This window comes from Acinonyx jubatus, chromosome B1 (assembly GCF_027475565.1).
Source record: "Acinonyx jubatus isolate Ajub_Pintada_27869175 chromosome B1, VMU_Ajub_asm_v1.0, whole genome shotgun sequence".
Classification (NCBI taxonomy): Eukaryota; Metazoa; Chordata; class Mammalia; order Carnivora; family Felidae; genus Acinonyx; species Acinonyx jubatus.
In genome coordinates, this window is record NC_069382.1 from 127,932,361 (window position 1) to 127,959,533 (window position 27,173).

The 27,173-nt window shown below is 34.7% G+C and overlaps 1 protein-coding gene across 7 annotated transcripts in view; it reads right to left on the minus strand.

The window, feature by feature from the left end:
• Positions 1–27,173, minus strand: part of CCSER1 (coiled-coil serine rich protein 1) — a 1,258,994-nt gene that overhangs the window by 1,179,083 nt on the left and 52,738 nt on the right. Inside the window, exon 2 of one of the 7 annotated variants that reach the window (XM_053216127.1) lies at positions 10,735–10,912. The exons of the other annotated variants lie outside the window; for them this stretch is intronic. The gene's annotated coding sequence lies outside the window, so the exon portion shown is untranslated. The remainder of the gene's footprint in view (positions 1–10,734; positions 10,913–27,173) is intronic. 7 annotated transcript variants of the gene reach the window in all.

Here is a 27,173-nt window from a genome sequence, read left to right on the forward strand (position 1 = left end):
ATAAAAATTAGAGTAATGACAAAAATTATACAGAAAGTACGATAATCTCAAGATAATTAAATGTTTATGGAATGAATACCTGGTTTACCAGAAACCTGCAATTGATGTTCAATCTAAAAAAAAGTAACTTGATAAAAACAGAATCAATCAAGTCCTGCCAGACCTACTCCTCCTATATTTCCAATTATGTTTTTAAGGCCCAAGACATAGGAATTAGGGACAACAACTTATTTCTCATCAACCCTCAACAATCAGTCATTGCATCCTATAGATTTTTCTTCCCAAATTGTTCATTTCCCCCATCCCCACCTCTACATCTCTAGTTCACGTTATCATTCTCACCTACATTATTCAAACAGGCTCCAGCTTGTGTCTCTGTCTGTGGTCTTGTTGACTCATATTCTTTGCACTAAAGCCAGAATTAGCCTTCTAAAATGCCAACTTCACTCTTTTTCCTAAACCCCTCAATAACCTCTTGGCCTCAGACTAAATTCCAAACCTTTTCCTTGGTCATAAAAACCCTTGATCAGCAACATCGCATCTCACCAATATAACCCCCTTTCCCATCAGTACCACCATACAAACACATTGACAGACATCCTACACTCTAGGTATACTACTCAATTTTTATTTATCCAAATGTGTTCCAGCCCATATATAGCAAACTATTCCTGAAAAAATCAAGACCCTGTGAGGTTACCACCTGCCCTTACTATAAAGCTAGTTAGCTAGATAATCAAAGCCAGATAATTAAAGCCTCATAATAAGTTTAATACTTTTCCCTTTTTGTCTCTAAAACTTTTTTTTTAATTTAGCAGCAGATATCTCTTTTACAAATGATATCTTAGATGAAATTCTAACATGCAGATCTGAAAAATGAGATGATCTGAATTGTTGCAGTTTTGTGGTTGAACAATCTCAAAACACCTCCTTGCCTGGAATCTCTTGGGCTAATTTTAAAAACACTAAACACTTGATGATAAAAGAGTATGAACTCCAACTGTAAGTAGAGATCCTTCTACTCTTTCCTTATATTATGTCTTACTACACAAAAGAAGGAATATATAGCAACACATCTGGTTTCTAGACAAGTGCTTCTGAAATGTAATTGACAAACGAGTCACCTGGTAGTGGAGAAGGCTCTGCTAGAAAGCACATATGATTCAGCATGTCAGGGATGGAGCCTGAAATGCTGCATTTCTAACAAGCTTCCAGGTGGTGCAGGTGCTGCTAATCCAAGGTCCACCTCACATTTGAGTAGCAAAGGTCTGTGCTGGGAACAAAGTTCCGTTCCTTTCTATCAACTTAATTATATCTCTTCAGGGAATAAAGGTAAAAATTTTATCCATCAGAATTTTTCACAAATGGGTGGGTGTAATTCATTAAATATTATCCATACAACACACGCATGTGCGCACGCACACACACACACACATCCACACACATTCCACAGCCTCTGTCTTCTGAACCTGCAGCACCCCATTCCTGAGCAGCCTCCCATCACCGCCCCTGCCCTCTCACCTGCTTCATGTTCCCATGTAGTAAAAGCAGTTGAACAGTGCTTCCATAGTGAGGTAATCTCAAAGATTATATCTAGGGTAAGAGTTACAGACTTTCACTATAACCTCCATGCTTGTGAACTGTACAACTTGAGCCTGACTGTACATCTTTTGGATTTGTTTCATTAAAAAAAAAAAAAAAACAACACTTTTTAAAAAGTCACATTTTCCATTGTACTTTTGCAGAAAGATCTATATTTTGGAAATTAACTGGAAGGTGCCTGGCCTATTATTAAAGGAGACCCTTTGAACCACATTTGACCACCAGTATCTATGTCTATTTCCTCTGTCAAATAGAACACAAAAAAGTGAGGAGTTTAAGGCTTCCCTAACTACCACCTACACTAACAGAGACAATATTTTTAAAGTTAGTAGTTAGGAAACTTTGACGTGTTCTACTCTATAAACATACTTTTAAAATGTGTATTTGCTATTCAAGAAGCCAGAACATTGATTTTTGAAAGTGGGCATGCAGAACTATTACTGCATATTTTTCAACTGAAATCAACTGTCTTTGTCCTGAACTTCAGGAAAGTCAACTTATGTTGAAGTCTGTATAGTGATTGTTGACTCACCTATCATTAAATTTGCTACTATGTTAAAAGTAGAACGTAACTAGTTATATTTTGTATAAATAAGTAGACCAAGAACATCATTTTCCCAGTCAGTAAGCCTAAAGAAAAAGAAAAAAATATATATATATATATACACACACACACAGTGAAAGAACTTTCATTTACTAAACGCCCACTCAAGTGAAAGACACTGAAAATGCTTTAAAAAGAAAACATTTTTATAGCTAGCTTTGTAAAGAAGGGCTACAACATAATATTGTACTGTTAATGATAATGCTTCACTAGCTGAGTATTACATTCAATCTATTTCTTGGGAATAGAATGTACCTGCTTTGAAGAATTTTTATATAACTCCTATATAATCACTTTTAAGTAACCTATTTCTTTGACAGAATTCTATTCATCCAGGAGAAATAATGTAAAAAGAAAAATATAGCACTCAAAACATTAATTCACGACACATCTCTTTAAAATTAATGAGCTTTTCAAACCAGGATTCTTACTCATCTTTCTCCCCTTAATAATAAATCTGTCAAAAAGAATTTACATAACTGTGCAATCAAACACAAATTGAAAAACCAAGCAGGAATGCCCTATTAGAAACAGTAAAATTAGAATAAAATGTAACATTCCTGGAGAGCATACTTATTACAATATTCAAACTTCTCTGTAAAAGATAATGTAAGATTCAAAGAAGATAAGGGATTCCTTCAATCTCTCTAGACTTCAGTTTCTTCATTTATAAAATTAGGAAAATGTTCTAAAGATTATCTCTAAAGTCCATTATCTCAAGCCTATGTGATAGTTCAAATATCACAGTTTACTTCACCCAAGACTGAATGAGTAATAATTCTGACGGTGTTTTTGCTATTTATCAAATCCACTGACTTGGCTGGATCTTCCAAAGTAATGTTCTTCTTTAAGAAATATATCTGCTTTCTATTGTAATGATCTAGCAGCCGTATGACTGGATGCTATTAAAAGAACTGGGAAATCCACAATTCATTCACTTTTGTGAACAAATATTTATTGACCACTATGCAAACTGACTCTGTCTCAGACTCATTGGCTTTATTGTCCAGTGTGTTCCTGGGTGCTCTCCAGCAGTCCTATTTGTCCGTCCCTCTCCAATTCACCTAGACAATATATTCATACCTTTTCAAACCTTGAATACCTTCTCCTACAGCCTCACTCTCAGATTTGTCTCTCACTAAAAACAGAAGCATTTTGAAAAGAACTTCCCCTGACTTCCAGCCCAATATTTCCAACCCACTTGCCCTTGTACCCATAAAGTTCTCCTTCCTCCCTATTACTGGCATAAAAACTTCATGTGCCTATCCAAGGTCAATTCTTCCATATTTGCAACATGTTCCCTTCCCTCTCAGCTATTCAATGACCTTACTCTAGCAATAATTGTGCTTTTTCTTAACTACACCGTTAAATTTTATCTACTTTCCTGGATTATTCCACCAAATTATTCCCTACATACATAATGTATTCAGTCTTAAAAACAAATGAACAAAAATCCTTTAATCACTGCCTCTATCTAGCAAGTGCCCTATTATTCTTCCCCTTTTTGTAGCAAAACTTCTCAAGAGCTGCTCATATTTGCTGTCTCCAAGTCTGTTTCTCCCATTTTCTCTTAAACATATTCCAGGGTTTTGTTTTTTTAATCGCCATAATTTCAAAGCTGCTTTTGCCAATGTAATGGATGATCTCTATACTGCTAAGACTACTGTTAAATTCAATTCTCATCTTAGTTAAGACCTATCAGCAGCATTTGTCAGGGTTGACTAATCTCCTTCCTGACTAATCTCTTTCTTTTCTTGACTTTCAGTCCAGCACGCTATTGGTTCTCTTGCTCCCTCCTTGGCTTCTATTTCCTACTGTACTTGCTAGTTCTTCCTCATCACCTCCACAATCTCCACATATGCACACTCCTTAGAGTTCAGTTCTTGGACCTCTCCTCTTTCTTATGTATACCCCTTGCCAAGTGATCTCACCTAACCCCACCCTTTAAATGACAGTTACATAGTGTGTACTCTCAAATCTGCATTTGAACCCTAGACCTAGCCTCTGAAATCCAGATTCACATACTCTACAGCCTACTCAAAATTCCATTTGGACATTTAATAGCTCTCTCAACCTAAACGTCCCTAAGTAAAACACCTGGTTTTTCCCAAATACCTGCTCATCTCACAAAGCTCTCCATCTCAGTAAATGGCAAATTCATCTTTTCCAGCCCAGCCTATTAACCAGTCATCCCTGAGGCCTTTTCTCTCATACCTCACATCAATCCTTCAGCAATTCGGTATGATTCTATTGCCACTGCTCTCAATCTCATCAAAGCATTCTCCTAATCACCATCCCACAAGGACACTTCCAGACTGATGCCAGGGTACATGTGCTAACTAAGTACTCAGTTAGATCTTCTCACTCCTCTTAAAAACATTCAAGTCCTGGAGTGCCTGGGTGGCTCAGCTGGTTAAGCGTCCAACTCTTGGTTTAGACTCAAGTCATTATCTCACAGTTTGTGAGTTTGAGCCCCTTGTCAAGCTCCACACTGACAGTGCAGAGCCTACTTGGGATTCTCTCCCTCCCTCTCCCTCTGCCCCTCCCCTGCTTGAGCTTTCTCCCTCTCTCTCTCAAAATAAATAAATAAACTTTAAAAAAAAAGCATTCAAGTCCTTTCCTATATCAAACAGAATAAAAACCAAAGTCCTTACAAAGGCCTTCATAATCTAATTTCCCCTTTACACCTATTGGGCCTCATTTCTCATGAGGCCACTCTGCTACAGACAGTTTCTGCCTATCAGGAGGGTTTTTCACTTTATATTTTCTTTGTCTGAAATATCCTTCTCACAGATTTGCTGCCCAAAGATCTCCACTCAAATGTCTGTCACCTCAGAAAGACCTTCCCGAACATCTTATATAAAAATGCAACCACTCTTCTGCACTCCCATTTCTCCTCATCCTGCTCTACTTTTCTCGGCACTTGTCACTGTCAGACATACTCTGTATATTCACACTCTTTTGGACTTAAGAATTCAAAACTCTCCAATATCATTAATTTCCAGTTAAGTCATTTAATTTTCAGTTAATTTTTGGTAAACAACTTTCTAATAAGATTAAATACTTAATATAGTTTATTCAAGATTAAAACTGCTCTTCACCTTTTTTGTGTGTTCCTATAAAAAAGTCAATCCTCCAAAAATGCATTTAACTATATAAGGTTTCTTTTTTTTAGTGATATAACATAAAGACAGTAGACATAAATAAAATAAAAAGTATAAAGTCACTTAAGATGGAATTAGCAACTTTTTAAATGTTCAGTGGTATTAAAAATATTTCCAATGAAAATGCTGTATTAGAGACTCAACTGCATTCATTGCCATCACATATTTAAATAAATACAACTAAATGAAATAAAATCAATGAAGTCACAGGATACAAAATTAATATACAGAAATCTGTTGCATTTCTATACACTAATAGTGAAACAGCAAATAGAGAAATTAAGAAAACAACCCCATTTACAATTTCGCCAAAAAGAATAAAATACCTAGGAACAGGACTTAACCAAGGACGTAGAAGACCTGTACTTCAAAAACCATAAAATATTGATGAAAGAAATTGAGGGTGACACAAACAAATGGAAAGATACTCCATGCTCGTGGATCGGAAGAATCCATATTGTTAAAATGTCAATACTACCCAAAGAAATCTACAGATTTAATGAAATCCTGTCAACAACATATTTCACAGAACTAAAACAAATAATTCTAAAATGTTTATGAAACCACAGAAGACATCAGATAGCTAAAGCAATCATCAGAAAGAACAAAGCTATAGATATCACAATTCCAGATATCAAGGTATGATATCATGATCTAATATGATAGTCAAAACAGTATAGTACTGACACAAAAATAGACACATAGATCAAAAGAACAGAATAGGGAGCCCAGAAATAAACCCATGCTTATAAGGTCAATTAAACTATGACAAAGGAGGCAAGAATATTTAATGGGGAAAAGACCACCTCTTCAACAACTGGCACTGGAAAAACTATACAAATATGTGTGAAAGAATGAAATTGGACCACTTTCTTACACCATGCACTAAAACAAACTCAAAATGGATTAAAAACCTAACTGTAAGACCTGAAACCATTAAACTCCTAGAAGAAAACCTAAGCAATAATTTCTTTGACATTTGGTGTAGAAACATTTTTCTAGATAGGACTCCTCAGGCAAGGGAAACCAAGCAAAATAAAAAGCTTCTGCACAACAAAGAAAACCATCAACAAAGCAAAAATGCAACCTACTGAATGGAAGAAGATATTTACAAATGATATATCCCAGTAAGGGATTAATATCCAAAATATATAAAAAACTTAAACAACTCAACACCAAAAAAATAATCCAATTAAAAAAAGGGCAAAAGACCTGAATAGACATTTTTCCAAAGAAGATATGCAGATGGCCAACATACACATGAAAAGATGCTCAACTTCACTAATTGTCCAGGAAATGTGAATCAAAACCACACTGAGGCATCACGTCACACCAGTCACAATAGCCAGAATCAAAAAAGAAGTAACAATTGTTAGCAAGGATGTGTGGAAAAGGGAACCATCATGTATTGTTAGTGGGAATATAAATGGATATAACCACTCTGGAAAATAGTATGGAGGTTCCTCAAAAAAGTTTAAAATAAAAATACCATATGATCTAGTAATTGCACTACTGGGTATTTAACCAAAGAAAACAAAAAACATGAATTCAAAAAGATATGCATCCTTATGCTTATCACAGCATTATTTACAATAGGCAAGACATGGAAGCAACCCAAGTGTCCATCAATAGATGAATGGATAAAGATGTGTACACACACACATACAGACACACACACAGGAATATATACAATGTGTATGTGTGTGTGAAACTGTTACACACACACAATGGAATATTACTCAGCGATATAAAAGGATGAGCTCTTGCCATTTACAACATTGATGCACCTAGAGGGTATAATGCTAAGTGAAATAAGTCAATCAGAGAAAAACAAATACCATATGATTTTATCCACATGTGTAGTTTAACAAACAAAGCAAATGAACAAAGAAAGAAGAGACAGAAAACAATAGACTGTTAAATACAGAGAACAAACTGGTGGTTGCCAGAGAGAAAATGGGGGGGGGATAGATAAAGGGGATCAAGAATACACTTAGCTTGATGAGCACTGAGTAATATATAAAATTGCAAAATCATTATATCATACACCTGAAACTAATTTAACACTGTATGTTAATTATGCTTCAATTTAAAAAGAAAATAAACACAACTAATTTGTATATTAACATATCTGACAATCCAAACAAATACAGCTGATTTCAGAGAAAGCTTCAATACTTGGGCTGTTTGCAGTGAATATGTAGGAATTCAAAATGACAGCTTGCCTGGCTGGCTCAGTCATTAGAGCATATGACTCCTGGTCTTGGGGTTGTAAGTTCAAGCCCCACATTGGGCATGGAGCCTGGTTTAAAAAAATGACAATATCTTATGGTATTTTTATAATCTCTGGACTACTTATAAGATCATTTAAGTTTTATAAACAAATCAAAACATCTCCAATGGAAGATGCCCAATTTGCTGATACATTGTGAAATGTTTCTACTTAATAAAAGCAGATATTTGATGAGAATTGTATTCAAATAGCCAAAGGGCTGATGTCTGGTTGATGGCTGAATGTAAATATGGCATTCCATCAAGATAAGTTAGGTAAATTACTGGAAGGAGTCTATCTCTTTAAAGAAGTACTCTGTTTCCTTCCAACTAATACTGTCAGTAACTCTCAATCACCTAGAGAATGAAATTCAAGACACTTAGGATAACCTATCATGGCAAATTACATTTTCCAAAGATGGCTGTAAGAATACTCCCGTCCCATCATTGCTTTAATGTGATTTTGCCACTCTCCCCATTTGGAGGCAGAGTGAACCTGCCGTCCTCTTAAGCCTGGCCTGGCCTTCGTGATCTTCTTGTACCTAAAAGAATATAAGAGATTCGTAAGGCTATGCCCTAGTCAGAACAGTAGTTCCTGGGGCAATAACCAAGAATCTCCACTCTTACTCAACGAAGTGCACCAGTCATGCAGTCATACCCCTCCCTGGAACTGCAGGGAGACCAATGATGGTAGGATGGTGCAGGACTAACCTGGTTGGGCTCAACCAAAAAGCATCAACAACAGAAATTTGACTCATATAAATGGCTAAAAGTACAAGAGGGATATAAGAAACACAAATTCCTAGGCTTGCAGGACTGAAAGGAGAATTAATCTGTTCATCTTGGAGCACACAGAGAGTTCAAATGCTCTTATTCTTTCTAGGAGCAATTCAAAAGACTTTTTTTTTTTTTAATGTTTATTTATCTTTGAGAGACAGAGAGAGACAGAGTATGAGCAGGGGAGGGGCAGAGAGAGAGAGAAATACACAGAATCTGAAGAGGCTCCAGGCTCTGAGCTGTCAGCACAGAGCCTGACGCGGGGCTCGAACTCACAAGCCGTGAGATCATGACCTGAGCTGAAGTCGGATGCTTAACCGACTGAGCCACCAGGCGCCCCTCAAAAGATTTCTTAACGAAGTTTTTTATTCCACTGATGTACAGAAAAGCTACTAAATTCCTAGCCATTCTTATATTGTTATACAAAAGAAAATGTCTATGAAATTGGACTGTTTTTTTTTAACAATGAGTCACCATTTAAGAGAAATGTAAAATGTTGAATATAAGAGCAAAACAATTTAAATTAAAAAAACACATCTCTCCCACAAGACAATATAATTATCATAATGCTAATTAAGTCATGTAACAATTGCATGATTGTGGAAAACAGAATTATTTTAATAGCAATCAATTTAAAAATTAAAGTAAAATATGTGAGTTCTATATTCTTTAAATAAGTATGTGTATTTAACCACTGAATTCATAAAAAGAAAACTGGGAAAAGAAAGCTATATGATTATTAATACATGCATGTATATATTTCTCATTATTTATGAAGGTCATGAAAGACTCTGGAAGCCTTATTTAAATATTGTTTATATGAAACCAAATAATTTACTTTCATAGTGTCAACGGCATTTGAATATCACTTCTCTGCTAAATTTTATTCTTAGTAGGAATCTGCACTCCACAAAAACAACTTTAGTAATTTTACATGCTTTCCCTTTTGATAATTAACTAAAGCTCGGTATGCATAACGAAATGTTTTAAATAATATTTCACAATATTTTATATTGATCAAAACTAGTGCCTAACAAAATCAAACAATCCTTGAAAGTTCTACCATATACACTATTTAATTTTATTAGTAATGACAGCAGAATACCTGAAAGTACATACAGAAATTAGCTGTAAGCAATGCAGATGAAGGCAACTGTTCAAACTTTACAATCTGATTTAAGAAACAACATGCTTTATGTACAATTTTGAAGAATTTTTTTATTATTCTTGTGTACATTTTTCTAAAAGGTACATTCTCTAAAACAATAATTGATTCTTTTAAAACAATGTAAATAGAAAAAACTAAAGCAGAGACCACTTGCTTACAGGTGCTGGTCAAAGAAGGAAATGAGAAATGGCTGCTTAATTTCCTTCTTTTTAACAAAAGACCTTTCACCTACATAGCTGTTTCTTGGGCTATTGAAAATAGAGTGCAAAATGCATAGAGGGGCAAACAAGGAATTCTCATGTCAGTGGTAAGAGGAAATCTAATTTTTTACTATGTTAGGATTAGGCAAAAAAAAAAAAAAAAACAGCAAGATAGTGACAGAGACAGGCTGAAGCAATTTTATTATTGGACAAACTGATTAGGAAGAATTAAAATTGAATAAAGTACTGTGCAAACAAACAAAACAAAAAGAAATACTACAGAATGAGATGTGTTTACCCACTTTTACAGGGGAAAAAATAAAATGAAATATGGTAGGCCTTAAATACAGTATTGATAAAGATTAATTCTCAGTGACTATACCAAAAAAAAATTTTTAAAAAAACAATAGACAAACACAATGAACTTAATCATTCAGAGAAATTTAGTTTTGGAGGGAAGTCCTCAGGATTCAATATGGCCCAAAGTAAAGGAAAAGTTAAATTCACAGTGTAATATCACACCGACTGAAAATAGAAGTCATTCTACATTCCATTATTCCTAAATAAAATTAGAATTATCTTAGAGTCCCAATGTTTAGATCAATGGAAAAGCAAGCATAATACTTTGAATAAGGTTCTTAAAGGTTGGGATTTTTTTTCACCATGAACCCCTCAGGTAGTCAGGACATATGCAATTCAAAGAGAAGCATGGCCAGACTTGCACCTCATGGAAGAAAACCTGATGTGGGCAGGCTGCTGCCTCTCCTCCTTAACCTTAGAGCTGAATGCGCTTGGATTCTGCCCCTCCACCATCTATCCTACTATGCTCCTCACTGCTGACATTTGGTTTCTTTTGCCCAGATCCCTATCTATGCCAGTCCTAAAAGGAGGGTGCTCCAAGGGCATGTCCACTCACTTGTGCTAGGTTTGGCTCTCAGTGCACCTCACCTGAGACACCAAGTAGTGTCTGTTCCTTTCTGTGTCCACACAGCTACCTGTTTCACTAGATCATCCTTTACAACTTCTGTATAGAGTGAGGGAAGGCAGTAAGGAATGGAAGACTCTTTCCAACTGGCCACTATAAAAGGCCCCATTTCTTATGCACAAGTAGCCCTCTGGGCATCTTCTGGAAGGACAAAAAAAAAAAAAAAAAAAGGACCTGAAATTTGTCAAGCAAATATTTCCATCTATTGTCAATACAAAGAGTAGCAAAAACAACACATAAGAAACATCTACTACTTTGTCATAAACGATTAAATATTTAAAGCAGAGTCAGGTAGCAAATAATTTTATACTCTGTGTCTCTAAAAGAATATCTGTAGAAATCATAGTTTTTTCTGGAGACAAACTTCAGGCAAGTACTTTGACAGTGTTAGGTAATTATGCACTCCAAAAAAACTAATAATGAAAAACTTAGAGTCACTGTAATTTTTTTTCAAAATCAGTTAAAAATCAGTGGATAATCAAACACAGATTACAAATATTCTGGGCCTTTTAACTGCAGAATATTTAATGAGGTACGAAGAAAGTACTGTGCCTATCATTTATCAATTTACATGAGTCATTAGAAATCACATAAGCAGCTGTGGTTCACGAAAAATGCATTTCCATACATGAGAAGATAGGTAGTAATTTCAGTGAATAAATGAATAAATGTCATCATCTAACTAAATGTGACAGGTTGACTATGTAATTAGAAAGATATCATTAAGGTATTCCTAAATTCCAGAAGTAGTAATAAAATACTCTTCTTACAGAGACTTGTGAAAATAGAAAATACATTACAGCAAGTACCCCCACGCATATGTTCCGTGGGACATCAGATCCACAGATATTAACAGTGGTGCTGTAAAAAAGAAGACCCCTTATATTGTCCAGCAAGTTTGGGAAGACTGAATTACACAAAATTTAAAAAGTTTAATTTACAGGTTCACTGTGAATGATCAAGCAGGTGTATTTCTTTTTTGACACATATTTAAACCTAGAGATTCTATTTCTACATAGTTCAAATTTACTATTCAACTGAATACTGTTTTGAAAATATTTTGCTTAATGTTTCTTAGAAGACATAGTAAAAATAACCAATTGACCACTATCCTCTTTAAATTGTACACTGATCGCCCTGAAGTAACATGAAGTAGATTTTAAACTCGTAATCTGTTCAACAGCTGGAACTGCTATGATAATTTTCAGTAAGTTATGTTTCAAAATTTAGCATTCCTCTTTGTTACTCTTTCCTCCCATCTACGTAAATTCTGCTGAACTTGCATGACTCAAAAAAATGTTTACATATTCTATACACTTCTGCTTTTGCTTGAGCTAAACTTTCTTTGAACTGCAATGCTAATCTTATCCAGCAATGTCCAATACAGTAGCTAATGACCACATATGGCTACTGGCACTTTAAATATGACTAGTTCAAAATGGGATGTGCGTAAGTGTAAACACATAATGATTTCAAAGATTTGTTTTAAAAATTAAATGTCTCAATAATTTTATATTGACCACATGCAGAAATAATACTTAGATATATTAAGTTAAATAAATTTATTAAAGTTAATTCTACTTGTTTCTTTTTTAAATACGGCCACTGGAAAACTTAAAATCACATATGTAGTTTGCATTATATTTCTATTGAACAAGTCTAATCTCTACCCCCCTTTCTTTCAGTTATATAATATTCAGTGCTAATTATGTAATAACTTCGACTAATTTCTTTTCTTTATAGCATGCTTCTTCGGAGCAAGGGCCTACAAACTAAACAGAACCTAGAAAAGTCTAATCTGAATACAAATGAATAGGATTTGACTTATTACATCAAGTATATATTGAATTATTTAATTAGTAAGTTAGTTCCGAAATTACAATTTACTTTGTATATTTACTTAAGACTGGTAAGTGAATGGCACAACCAAAGCTGTTCCTCCAACTCTCATATGTATCATGACCCCAAGAACTAACATGTTGAGACAAATTAAGGGATTTTTGCAAATCTCCTTCTCACATTCCCAGATAGGGTATGTTTGCAGTTATGAACTCCTATTTTGAAGCCTTTTCAGAGTACTTTTTTGAAGTAAGTATATTTCACTATAAATGTTAAATAAAAATTGCTGCTGATTTTTCCCACAAACTGTGAAATTCTTAAGGACAGAAAGTATTTCTTATTTATCTCTACATTTATAGAAAGCACAATCATACATGGCATGCAGTAGGAGCTGCATAAATAGTGAAATAATCCTCAAAGAAGAAAAGTTGACTATATTTAAGGATGTTAAATTAGGTCAGCAAACCATTTCAGATGGTCTCTTGGCAATATAGTACTACATTAAAAAAACTTCTTCAGTCAAGTTATTTATTAATGCACTTGGCAATATTTAAGCTAATGATAAACTGCAATCATACTTGTTTCCTAAAAAATTACCATAACTTTGTGGCAATAAGTGTTGAAGGGTCTAGAGTATCCTTTGTTTGTAAGCAAAGTGGGCTTCCCTGCTGTTCATATGATTTTCCAGTTACTGAAAGAGTCTTGAAATTTTAAAAACATCTCAAATAAATATCAAGATATTTGTATATCCAGTTATCCTGGTTTAACGTATTACAAGTTCTGGGCACCTGGGTGGCTCAGTCAGTTAAGCGTTCGACTTCTTGGTTTCGGCTCAGGTCATGATTTCATGGTTTTATGAGTTCGAGCCCAGCATCGTGCTCTGTGCTGAGAGCACGGAGCCTGCTTGGGATTCCTTCTCTCTCCTTCTCTCTCTGCCCCTCCTTTGCTCATGCTGTCTCTGTCTCTCTCAAAAATAAATAAGTAAACTTTAGAAAAAATTTTAAATAAAGTATTACAAGTTCCTTTGAAAACAGTGATAGGGTATCGAAAAAAAATTATATAGTTAGCCATTATCAAATTATATAATCCTCAAGAGAATTTAGGGGGTGGTGTCAGAAGGAATTAAATCTGGGGTAAGAAGGTCTAGTTGTGGGATGGTTCTGGATATGGACTGCGGGGAAGGAGATACCAGAAAATGCCATCAAGGCTTCAGCACTGAGGGAACTGAGTGCTTGGAATCAACTATACCAGCTGTCAGGAAGTGTGTGTGCATGAATGTGTATGTGCGTGTCAAGGTGGGGGGACAGGGACAGAGCTAATAATACAATGGGAAAAATTCTGCATTGATATCAGACACAATGAATTTGAACCCTAACTCTTCTTCCACTTACTTACTATATGACATTGGGCCAATTTCTTAAGTGAATCTAGGATTGTTTTCTTGTGAGAAGTGAACCTCACATCAATGTTTATAAGCATTAGCAATAATATATGTAAGGAAACTATATCAAGATTTTCAACATACAGTAATTATTATTATAGCTATAAACAAATATGAAAAACAAAAATCAACAGCAACCCAAGTTCACAAAGTTTACAAATGCTAGAACTTTGTGATCCTATGGTTTTGAAAACATTCTGACTTGCTATTGCTCTTAATTTCTTAAAAATAAAACTCAAGGGGTGTCCGGGTAGCTCAGTCAGTTAAGCGTCTGACTCTTGATTTTGGCTCAACTTATGATCTCACAGTTTTTGAGTTCAAGCCCTGACAGTGAGGATCCTGCTTGGGATTCATTCTCTCTCACTCTCTCTCTGCCTTCCCCCTGATCATTCATTTTCTCCCTCTCCCTCCCTCCCTCTCTGTCTCTGTCTCTCTCAAAATAAATAAATTTAAAAAAATAAACTCAAAACAATTATATCCCAGTAGAGGTGAAAGAGGAAACTGTGGCAACACTGAGTGGTCCTCTCTGGGACTAATATGCACATACAAATTCACAAAGTACAATGCTCCAAAACTATCACTGTTTTTAAAAACAAGAATGAACAATTCTAACATTTTGTAAAACCAAAGCAACTCAGCATGGAAAAACATAAAGAGGCTTTCATTTATATAGGAGCCAGATAATATCCCAAACCAGACAAAACATAGTGTCTGATACCAACTTAATCTTTATGCTTGACAAAGAAGAAATACTAGTTGAGATTGTTGTAAACCAAAACTTTGCCTACTATCAATTACTGTATTTCAAATTATTTCAGCACTTAAGCTATAGTATTGTAACTAAAGAATTAAGCACACATTTTATTGTTGTTCAATCAGTTTTACTTTCCTTAAGAAGAAAAGGCTATACACAGTTGATTTGTGTAAAATTTTAATTACAAAATAATCTGTTCTATTACATAGTTACAAAAATTACTTCATTTAAACAAATAATTATCATGGTAGCAATTATAGTGACTTTTATTAGACTGATGTTAGATAATACTTTTCGGGAAAATGAAAAGAATGATCGAATGATTAAATAAGATTTTCAACAAATATTACCTTAGCTTTAAGGTGTTCTTTATTTGAGGAAAAGGAAAATAACAAGTAGAAGTCTCATACAGTCTTTCAATCAATTCTTCTGATCCAATATTAACAAAATATTAAAATATTTATGGATTTGGCTCATGATATTTTGATTAAATTTTCTATTACAATCTTCTTTTGTAAGTATTTTAAAAAATCTAAAGAAAGCCAAAATCACCAACATATTTCAAAATCGATTTGTACACCTAAAGATTGCTGATTTCAGAAGACAGACCAATGCGTTCCCTGTAAAAGCTCAAGACTATCTCTGAATTTCTGTGTATCAGACACTCTTAGAAAACTTAAAGCTACATAGAGAAAATATAAAATCAATAAATGTTTATTTCATAAATGAAAGAAAGACCTGTTGAAAAAAATGGGCTTAAAGTTGTAACCAAACTAAAGATAACCTAAAGATAGTTACAATAAATTAAAAAAATCAGAATAATCTAAAAGGTTCAAGGCATTTATGTTAGTAAAACTATCCTGTTCATGCAAAGCATGTGGACAGATATTTCTGAAAAGAATCTATTGATTCTTCATATTTCTTTCAAAGAAGAAGCTCTTTTTGGACTGATGGGTCTGTACATTACCATCAAAAGGTGTCTTACATGTTTGATTAGAAATAGTTCTTTTGAAATTTAAAGGTCAGTAAGCATCTCTTTTAGTGCTGACTGTAGCTGGTGAATTGAAGTTTTCTGCAAAAGCTGAATCCTTCTAGAGTTGAAATTCACAAAGATGAACTTCACTGAAATTTCATGCTAGGCCCCATACAAGTCTTGATTTGCAACAGCAAGGGTCAAAAAACATTCCATCATGGTATAGAGTTGTTTTTTTAATCTGTTTCTATTTATGACATAGCACCAAACCTCTGTTATAGTAATTCATATTTCACTGTTTCCACTAAAAAAGTTATTTCAAATACTCAAATACTTTATATACTATTGCTTGAACAACTGAATGTATAAGACAGTGGGCTACAATTACTTATTTAAAGCTTCCCACTTATGGAACTATGGCAGACATGGCTGGCTATAAGTTATTTTGAAAGACATATACCTAAAATCTGAGTAAGAGCTACTCAATTTTGAATAGTTTGTTGATAATTTTAAGGCAGTTACATAGACGATGCAAGCAGAGTTCTTTATTTCAACTTTTCCTGCATTTGTTTTCACTTTGAAGTTGGGAGTTTTCTTTTTAACTGAAATATAGTTGACATACAATACTATGTTAGTTTCAGGTGTGCAGTGTAGTGATTACATATAATTATATATATATTACAAAATGCTCAAAGTATAGCTACCATCTGCCACCATACAGAGTTATTTCAATATCATTGACTATATTCCCTATGCTGTTTTTCATCCTAGTGACTTACCTCTCTAACTCTCCTTCACCCATTTTGCCCATCCCTCTATCCCCTGCCCCCCAACAACCACCAGCCCATTCTCCGTCCTTATGAGTGTGTTTCTAGGTTTTGTTGTTGTTTGTTCACTTGGTTTTTAGGTTCAACATGTAAGTGAAATCATATATTTATCTTTCTCTGACTCATTTGACTAAGTATAATACTCCCTAGGACCATCCATATCATCACCAATGGCAAGATTTCATTCTTTTTTATGGTTAAATGATATTCCACTGTGTGTATATACCACATCTTCTTTATCTATTCATCTATCAATGGACACTGCAGTTGCTTCCATATCTTGGCTATGACTGCAATAAATACAGGTGTGCATGTGTCTTTTCTAATTAAGGTTCTTATTTTCTTTGTGTATATGTCCAGTAGTGGAATCACTGGCTATTATGGTATTTCTAGTTTTATTTTTTAAGGAACTTCCAGTGTTTTTCACGGTGGCTGCACCAATTTATATTCCCACCAACAGTGCATGAGAGATCCCTTTTCTCCACATCCTCACCAACATAGGTCATTTCTTGCCTTTTTTGATACTAGCCATTTTAATTGGTATGAAGTGATTATCTCATTGTGGCTTTGATTTGCATTTCCCTGATGATTAGTAATGTTCATCAAGCTTCCTATGTCTATTGATCATCTGTATGTCTTCTCTGGGAAAAAGTATCTATTCAGTTCCTCAGAACATTTTAATCAGATTATTTGTGGGGGGGTTTGGTGCTTCTTTATATATTTTGAATACTAACCCCTTATTGGATGTATCATTTGCAAATATCTTCGCCCATTCAGTAGGTTGCCTTTCATTTTATTGACAGTTTCCTTCACTGTGTAGAAGTTTTTTAGTTTGACATATTCCCAATTGTTTATTTTTGCTTTTCTTTTCCTGGCCTGTAGAGGCAAATCCAGAAAAAGTATTGCTAAGGCCAATACCCAAGAGTTTAGAGGAATTTTATGGTTTCAGGTTTACATTTAGGTCTTTAATCCATTCTAAGTTTATGTTTGCATATGCTGTAAGAAAGTGGTCCAGTTTCATTCTTTTCCATGTAACTGTCCAGTTTTTCCACCACCATTTACTGAAGAGACTGTCTTTTCCCTATTATTACATTCTTGCTTCCTTTGTCATATTGACCATATAAGCATCAATCTTCCTTGTATTTTATGTGAGAACATTTCCTCTGTTCTTAAAACCCACAGAACTTAGTAAACTTCCAAAAAGTATTTCTAGATTTTCTTCAGAAGAGTAACCAAGTTACTAAGATTACATGAAGACTGTAAGAATTATATCCTCTTATGCTCTATTTAAGTGTTTTTCTGATCTGTTCTTGGATTAGCTCATAAGGTCAGAGATTCATGTTTTGTTTTGCTTTCAGTTTCTGAAAAGCAAAGTGTGCTTTTATTTAAGCAATCTATTAAACTTTGGCTTTCCAGTTATCCACAGGGATTGACAGTCATAAAGTAATAGCATCAATTAAGACCACAGAAATGAAATCAAATAGGGGCATCTGGGTGGCTCAGTCAGTTAAGTGTCTGACTTGGGCTCAGGTCATAATCTCACAGCCTATGGGTCTGTGGGTTCAAGCCCTGCATCGGGCTCTCTGCTGACAGCTCAGAGCCTGGAGCCTGCTTCAGATTCTGTGTCTCCCTCTCTCTCTGCCTCTCCCCCAATTGTGCTGTCTGTCTGTCTCTCTCTCTCTCTCTCTCTAATTATAAATAAACTTTAAAAAGTCATTTAAAAGAAAGGAGATCAAATATTCTACAATTCAATAAATTCCATATTTACATGGCCAACTTTAAACATGCACAGTACAAGTTACTTATCAGAATGCAGACTGACTTTAAAGAATCATAGGTTTTAAAGCTGGAAAAAATTCAAAACACTATGAGGTCCAACCCTCTTCTTATATTTAAAGTATGATAAATAAGATGTAGTGTACATAACTGATGCATTTACATAGATAACGACCACCACTAAAGTTCAGACTAATAAATAGATACACAACCAGAACTGCCAGGCATTGAACATTCTGGACACTGTACCAACGGACCATCAATTTTAATATTTTCTTTAATCTTCATAACAGTAGTATGGCCCACATTATAAATGAGAAAAGTCTTAGGTTAAATAAGTTGCACAAACTACATTACTGATCGGTAATTGGGCTAGAATTCTGTTCTAGACTATTTGTTCCAAACTATAACCATTTTCTTTTTAATTTATTTTTTCTTTTGTTTTTTGTTTTTTAAGTAATCTCTACACCTATCATGGGGCTTGAACTCACGACCCCAAGATCAAGAGTCACATGCTGTACCCAATGAGCCAGACAGGTGCCTCCCAAACTACAATCTTTTAACCATAGTAGCACTGTCCTAGAATAAAAGCCAGGGAGGGCTTGATTTCCTACGGCATCCTATTGTGACTACTGATCCATCGAACCTACAATGACAACCCAAATTAACACATCAACATATTCCAAAAGAATGAATTTTAGCTGAATGAATGTTTACTAAATCTACAGTTGATATGGTATATTTAAATGTATAAATATTTAAAATGCCTATCATAAACATTAATGTTATATGGAGAATAAAACCAAAGTTCCTGATTTCAAATTTTCTAGCGCATATTTTTAACTTTAGCTTCTCTAAGATTGTAGGCACTAAACATTTACAGAATCTATTGAATTCATCAACAGACATCTTCCTCATCTATTTTTTCTCATTTTTTTATCCCTTTTAGTAGGTGAGCGTCATGTTAAGAACACACAAATGTCTTCCTATAGTTAGAAGTGTTCTAAGCATTTTAATCACCTATATTTAAAACTAACAGGAACATTAGTGTTATTGAGCAAAACTAAATAATGTTAAGTGCTTTCTCAGTTGCATTCAAGGGAATACAGGTACACATGATATTTAAGAATTAGGTAGTAGATAAAACTATATAATTAGGAATTAGGAATTACAATTCCCACATGATTGTCTCCATTATCTTACTTAATCTACAAAACAATTTCATAAGCAGAAAACTATCTGCAAGATGCCCTCTCTTGTTTTCATACTTAGCTCTTCAATTCCGAATTCAATGTCCTTACACCACTAAACCAGGAAATAGCCATACAATATATGAGTTATGACCATAAATTTCTCACTCACCTAGCAACTCTATAGATTCACTGAACACCAACTCTGTGCCAGAAACATGGTATACACTTGAGGTTTGTCTGTAAATAAGACAGACCTAGTCCTGTCTTCGCTGTTTAAGAACCTACTCCCTTAACTTTAGTTAAGGAACCTACAGATGAGGATTCCTCAAATCAGTTTTATTGTTCAGAATTATGCATCCATGGTTCCTATATACCCAGCTTAAGAATATCAGATTTTGCTTTCTCAGAAGTAAACCAATTATGGACATTAGAAAATAGTGAGAGGTCACTGCCCTCAATACATAAGAATTGCTCTTAAGATTCTCAATGAAGAGTCATTTGTATGCTGAGGTGATAATAGGCATCCTAACAAAATTCATTTTAAGATTTAGTTATTTGTGGTGCACAAGCTGCTCTCTAGAAAGAAAAAAATTCTTTTTGTTCTTGTTTTTATTTTATAAATGTACTATGCCTATACATTTTCATGACACAAGGGAAAATATTAGTGGTATACTTTGTTAAAGTGTTACTATTGCTTTCTATTCAGATCTAATCCTCTAGAAATAAAAGTGGTTTTTTTTGTTTTGTTTTTTGTGTTTTTTTTGTTGTTGTTGTTGTCTTTTACTAACTTCCTTCTGTTGCAAACCACCTCCCACTCAAAAGAGGGATTCTATTTTTACCTGTTATGTTCCATCCAATACAATACCGGCAATATAAACTATCTTCACTATTAACTGTTATAAGCCAAGAACCATGCACTAGGTACTTCACGTATTTTTTTTCACAACAATCTTAATGATAAGTACTATCATTATGCTCATTTGTCAGAGAAGAGAATGGTCTCTGTGAGGTTAGGTATCTTCTCCAAGGACATATAACTACTGTGTGGCAACTGTGGAATTCAAACCCACAACTTCATGGCTCCAAAGTGGACATTCTCATCCTCTATTGCAGTACAGTTCTCAAAATAAAAACTTAATAGATGTTTATTAAATAAATTTTTATTTCACATTCTCTCCATTCTATTATTTTTATACCTTTATAACTATACTGCCTTTTCTTCAGTTGACTTTGGTAATACAGGGTTGAAGGACAATGCCTTACGTATAACTTAATCAGTGCAATGTCTTTAAAAGTCACAGTTTGGCTCCTTAGTCCATACTGAGAAACATTTATTATTGCTTTGTTTTTATTTGTCTGGACTAACAAAAGAAAGAGTAATTTTCTTAAAGGTAAGAACAATTATTGTGATGAATCTTTCTCTCCACATATTTCTATTTTATAAGAATGGCGCAATTTCCACTCCTCACCAGAGAGGACTGTTGCAGGAAACACTATCAGCTCCCCTCCCTATCTCCTTACAAGTTCCTTGCCCAGATAAGAGACATGTGATCAACCTAAGGCATTGCTTGGGTACTTTTGTACGTGGCTGGAGTCACTGTGGGTTAGAGGCCAGCTTCCACTCTTGGTAAGCCCTCTCATCCTTTCTACCATATCCTTCACACACACTGCTTAGTGTGATAAAATGACTGCCCTTCTCTCTCTAGTCTCCCCTACCATCTCTTGGACTTGACTACTCTCTTGTTCATGGATTAAACGATCTAGGCTAACACAGGACCAGGCGGTTCAGGCCAGCTTGGCATTATGCACTGGAGACAAATAACTCTTTCTGACCACCTATCTCATTCTGGGAGGTAGGTAGGCTTCACACCAGTTTAGACCCCACCCACACTCAGATTGTTACAAACCTGTTAGGCAGAGATACAGGGAGAAAGAGGCCTCTTCTCATCTTCAATTCTAATCTGTATCTGGCAATAGTTTCCTAGAGAGGCCTGCAGTGGGAGGGCTTCCCTAGCTATGCCCTCCACTTTTCCTATAAATCCCATAATCACATACTAAGTTGTGAACATAAATAATTGCTCAATCAACATAGTTCAAAAGAGAAACCAGAAATTAGAGGCAAAGTTCTTTAAATAGTTTTAAACAGGATACTCAATTCTCATTATTTTCATTTTTTAAAAACAGAGCATAAACTTTTGTGCTCTTTTTCAATTTATATTAGCTATATAAACATAAAAATTTTATTCCCAGCAATATTTTTATGTCATACTAGCAGAATTTCAAATTTTCTATTTTCAAGTTGTGCTGTTAATAATCATTTTGTTCCAAGTGCCAGGAAGAAATCCTTGGTTCCACTAACAGCTGCACCTAGCATCTTGCCCCAAAAGTGTTCTTTCCTAATCACATTAGATAGCAATGAGGGATAACAGAATAACCAGATGGCAGTTAGGCCAAAGTAACAAATGAAGACCAAGATAACTGAAATGCTACTACTATTGTCTGGGAGCAAGTGGCCAAGTATTTACCTGTTCTTTGCAATTTGTGAATTTATGTTTGTTATCAAGCATGCACACACACACACACACACACAAAGACACAAATCTATAAATAGCTCCTGTGGTATTAAAATGTAAGAATATTTGAGACCTGAGAAATAAAATGCTTTTTCCTTCAGTGTACATGAAAATAGCAAAGCTTTATAAGCAATTCCCTGCATTCTGATGAAATCTTTGCATTTTGGCCATGATCAGCTCCTTGTGGATAATGCCATTATCAAGAAACAGTTACTGAGGTGGTTCATAACACAATAATGTAAAAGATTTTGAACTTTCCCCCACAATGACTGTCACAGGGGTTATAATGGAGCAGATTGCTTTTCCTCATGACTGCAAATATGTTTACAAATGTTCATATTTACTTTTTGGGAGGAGTCCTTTCTGTAGACAGTGTCTGACCCAGAGCTGGGTGGTTTTATTCACTTTCTAAATGTGGTTGCTAAGTCACATGGTATTTTTGTACTTCAGCTTCTTGATGAACTATAGTTACTAAGCATTAAAGCCAAATAACAATACATAAATGTTTAATTCTCCACAGTCTCATGCCTCTATCATAAACATACATACATATACACACATGCTTATATACACACACTAAACATACTTGCACGCATTTATATGCTCAGTGCACTTCAGAAGCCAACTCTCTCAGACTTGAAATTACAGAGCTAGAAGGAGCATTGAGAGGTCATCTGAGGAGATCCTTTCCTCTAGGCAGTTTAGTACTTAAACCATCCAAAGACCTGGCTATCTATCTATTTTTAGAGCTCTCTAGGGATGGAGATTCATTATAGACCACACTGTATTGTACTTGTAATAGACTCACGGGTGACTCTCTTGACAAAACCACATTTCACAGATCCTCGGTCTGACAGGCTTTCATAGGCACCTTCTAAATATGCACCTCCTTCCTTATTGTGACAGCATGGCAGCTAAAGAATTTAGTTTCATGTGAAAATCCAGTCCCACAGTTCAAAAGGTACAGATGTGTATGTAAAAATGATGTTAATTTTTGCAACACTGCTGTCAGCCACAGGCCAGCCATTCATTTCCAGAGCCCTTGGGCTAACCCCAGGCAAAAATATAAAGAAGGTGAAATTTGTTTTCTGAATTCTCACCCTCTAAAATCTTCTTTATTTGCTTGCAGCCATCTCCTCCTGCCATTAGTTATCAACATTGCATTAGGTTTGTCAGGATTTAACTACACTCATAGTAACAGCTTTCTGTTTTATTTCTTACTCAGGTCACTTCTCTTTGAAATTGTTAATATGAAAAACACTAATCCAGGCTGAGATGTCTGGGGAGCTAATGGATTTATATTAACATTTCACAGTTACTAGAGTTTATAATTTTACTAAGTGTCATACATATAATAAAAAAAATTAGTCTTAATATTTTCAAACTTCACCACTTATTCTGCAACCTACAATGTATATCCATCACAGTGACCCTGTAAAACCCAACCCTGCTTATATTTGGAAAACTTCTAAATATGACTATGGTGATAGGGGTTAAATTAAAACCATGTTTATTTATAAGGAATACTAAAAATAAAAAATACACACACACACACACACACACACACACTTACTGTCAATAGTGAAAATGTGACTGGAATTATATTTTTTAAAAAGTCTTTAACTCCACTATCTCAATTCTGAACTCAAAAGGAAATAAAAAGATTATCTTGAGGAACATACATTACTATCCTCATTCCCACGCTGGTGTGTGAAGTTGATGGTGCAGGATGGACATTGGAATGGATTGGGAAGGGGGAAGAATAAAAAGAATTTGCAAAAAATTATTTAAATAAACGTTGTTCTTGCTAAGAAATTCTACTACTTAACTGCTTGAAAAGAGTAAACCAATCTGAAAGGAAGCAATGGATTTACATGATAGAAAATTGGAGAGCTTTCTTTCAGCTACCGCTTTCAGTCTCAAGAGCACAAAGAGCTGAATTTTAGCCAATTTTCTGACTGATTTTTTTGTTGTTGATGAGCTTGCTTTTCACTCTGCAATTGTTTCTAATGTCTTCCAAAAAGAAAGAATGACTCTAACTCTTTTATTTGAAATTGTGTATCACATGATCAGTAATTACAGATACACAGCCTTTTCATCTTTAAAAGGATAGCCAGTCCTTCAAGACACTATATTCATCTGTGGTATTTACTCATATTTATCACTTCTCTCTCAAAGCAAAGTAAGGCAGAATAAAAAGAATCAAAGTATTATCAGTGACTTTTTTTAGTAGCAAGTAGATGTTATAAATAAAATCACATTTCCCATGTAGATTTCTTACAAATGTTCCTGAGCCAAGTTTGGGAAGCTTCTTTAATAGTGAGGGAAAAAAAAATTAATTGAAGTTTCCACAGCAGCCAATTAGAGAATGCCAATGGTCCATGGTGCTGGGAAATGAGTTTATTTATGTGTTTGACTCAGTTTGTGTGTGCATGAATAAAATGTGATAAAGGAGATAGTTACCATCTACCATGACACATGGTTTCAAGGGTGGCCAACTATATAGCTACTGTATTTCACCAAATCTAAGACTGTCATTGATTTTAAGATATTATTATTTTATTTATCATTAAGAATGGGGAAAAAAGATGCTATCTAATTAAACTATGACACAGTGTTGTATTATCACACCAATTTTAAGAATATATACATCCTTGTTCTCAGAAATGTTAAAATGTGAAAAAAAATCTAACATGGTATTTGTCCCTAGTTATTTGTTAACAGGTTTTGGAGTCTCACACTAAGTTATCTCTTTAAAATCAGGTTGTAATTCCAAAAAGCCCCTTCAAAATGCAAATATTTTACCCAGGAGGTGTATCAGATTAAGCCATTAACAGTCATTAAGATGCATTAATCTATTAACAGTCATTAAAACCATAAGGAATATTAATTTATCAGATTATCAGAGCAAAGAAGAGAGGAAAATGGATGCAGAAAGAGATATGAAGAGCAGGCACTCAGCTTGCAGACCTTAGCCTGCTACACTAAAGAGGCTTCTGGTGCATATGCAAAGGAAAATGAAGGAATCCCGTGCCACAAAGTTGAGGTATGAAGACACAAAGCACAGAGTATGAGAGAAGCAAAAAAAAAAAAAAAAAGCAAAAGTAGAAAATAAACCAAAAAAGCAAACCTCATAGTTTTGCCTGTGCCTAATGTGAAGACAAATTAGACATGCTTAGGATAGAGGAGATAGCTGAAAGGAAACCACATTTCTATTAAGGTTTCCAGTAACATTCAAAATACGGATATCCTATGGACATGTATGATTTTTGTATTATTAAATGATACAAAAAATTCAACTGTTCTCAAGACCTGGAAGCAGTTTACTCACTTCGTAGTTTCTATTTCATATTTTATGACCTGTGACACACTTTCTCTCTTTAACACTTCAAAAAGACACTGATTTACACTGAAATGAGTCACAGTGTTTGCTTTTGATACTAAGAGCAGAGTTCAAAGTCACCCAGGGTCAAACATCATAGGTTTTATATACAGCTGTGCCACTGACTTCCTGCAAGACAAGTTAAAACAATTTAACCTTCCCACACAGGAGTAAAACTCCCCAACATATATCCCTTGAGGAAGACAGTAAGCATTTTTAGTTTATGATAGAAAGGCAATATAAAAATATGAAGTGTGCTACAGGACCCTGAGAAAGTCCTTTATAACCTTTTTAGTTGCCTCATCTCTAATAATATCTGCCTAAAGATAGTATCCTAAGCAGATTATTTCTTGGTGATCAAGATCCAAGATTCACTAGTCTGTTCTACTCTCAGAGATGTAAGATAGTGGAGAGCTACAGTATGCATATATTCCTTGAAAATGGGTAATTCTGCAGCTTAAGATAAAAATGCCTAATAGTGGGGAACCTAATTAATAGGGCACAATACAAGTTGCAATTCAACTCGGCAAACACGTGGAGCACTAGCCATCAAGAAAGCACCATATCATCTGTATTAGGTTTGTCTCTAAAAGGAGAAATGTAGAAATCCTTTGTGAAAATTGAATTGCTTGCATCAATAATAATGGCTCACTTCCTAGAAATTGTAAAAGCATAGATAAATATTTTAAATGTAATTATACATTCATTTGCCAAAAATCACTTTATTTTAGATATTTTCTGAGGAGATGTATATATTATATGCATGTGTAGTCCACTGAACAAAACTAAAATGCTGCATGATCTCTTAGGGACATTAGTGAACATCTTCCCCCTTGAGTTTTACTGAGTACCTCAGAATGGAATGAAGTACAAACAACGGTGGAATCTGTTTTCTGTCTGTGCTCCCACCTCAGTACCTGATAATCAACATCTCCACTTTATGAGGTCTCAAACGTCCTACACTCTAAGATGCTTTCTAATCACAAACTTTGTCTTCAGTTTGTGTACCCACATTGTGTATTTGACTAATTTTTCCAGATACATATCAAAATTGACACTAAAATTATTAATATATCATGGTTTTTTTATGTCCACCTTCCTAGTGCTCATGTAGAAGATAGAAGATGAGACCATGTTTACTGTTTAATGTTAAGCATCTACCACAGATGTTATGTATATGATAGTAAATTGCCAGAAAAAAGAAAGCCTTTGTTAATATATAGGAGAGTCATTCACCATGATAAAGGGGGATTTATCCAGGGATACAAGGATGATTCAACATATCAATTCAATAAATGGGAAACACCACATGACTAGAATGAAAGATAAAAATCATATATGATCATCTCAATAGATGCAGAAAAGCAATCATCAAAATACATCCTTTCATGATAAAAGTGCTCACCAAACTGGGTATAGAAGGAATGTTTTTCAGCATAACAGAGGACATATACAAGCCCGTAGCTAACAATAAACTCAATGGTGAATAGTTAAAATTCTTTCCTTTAGGTCAGAAACAAGACAGGGATGCCCACTCTCACCATTTCTATTTCTAGTACTATTGAAATTCTAGCCAGAGAGATTAGGCCAGAAAAAGAAATAAAGGTATCAACATTGGAAAGGAAAAAGTAAAATCGCTATTTG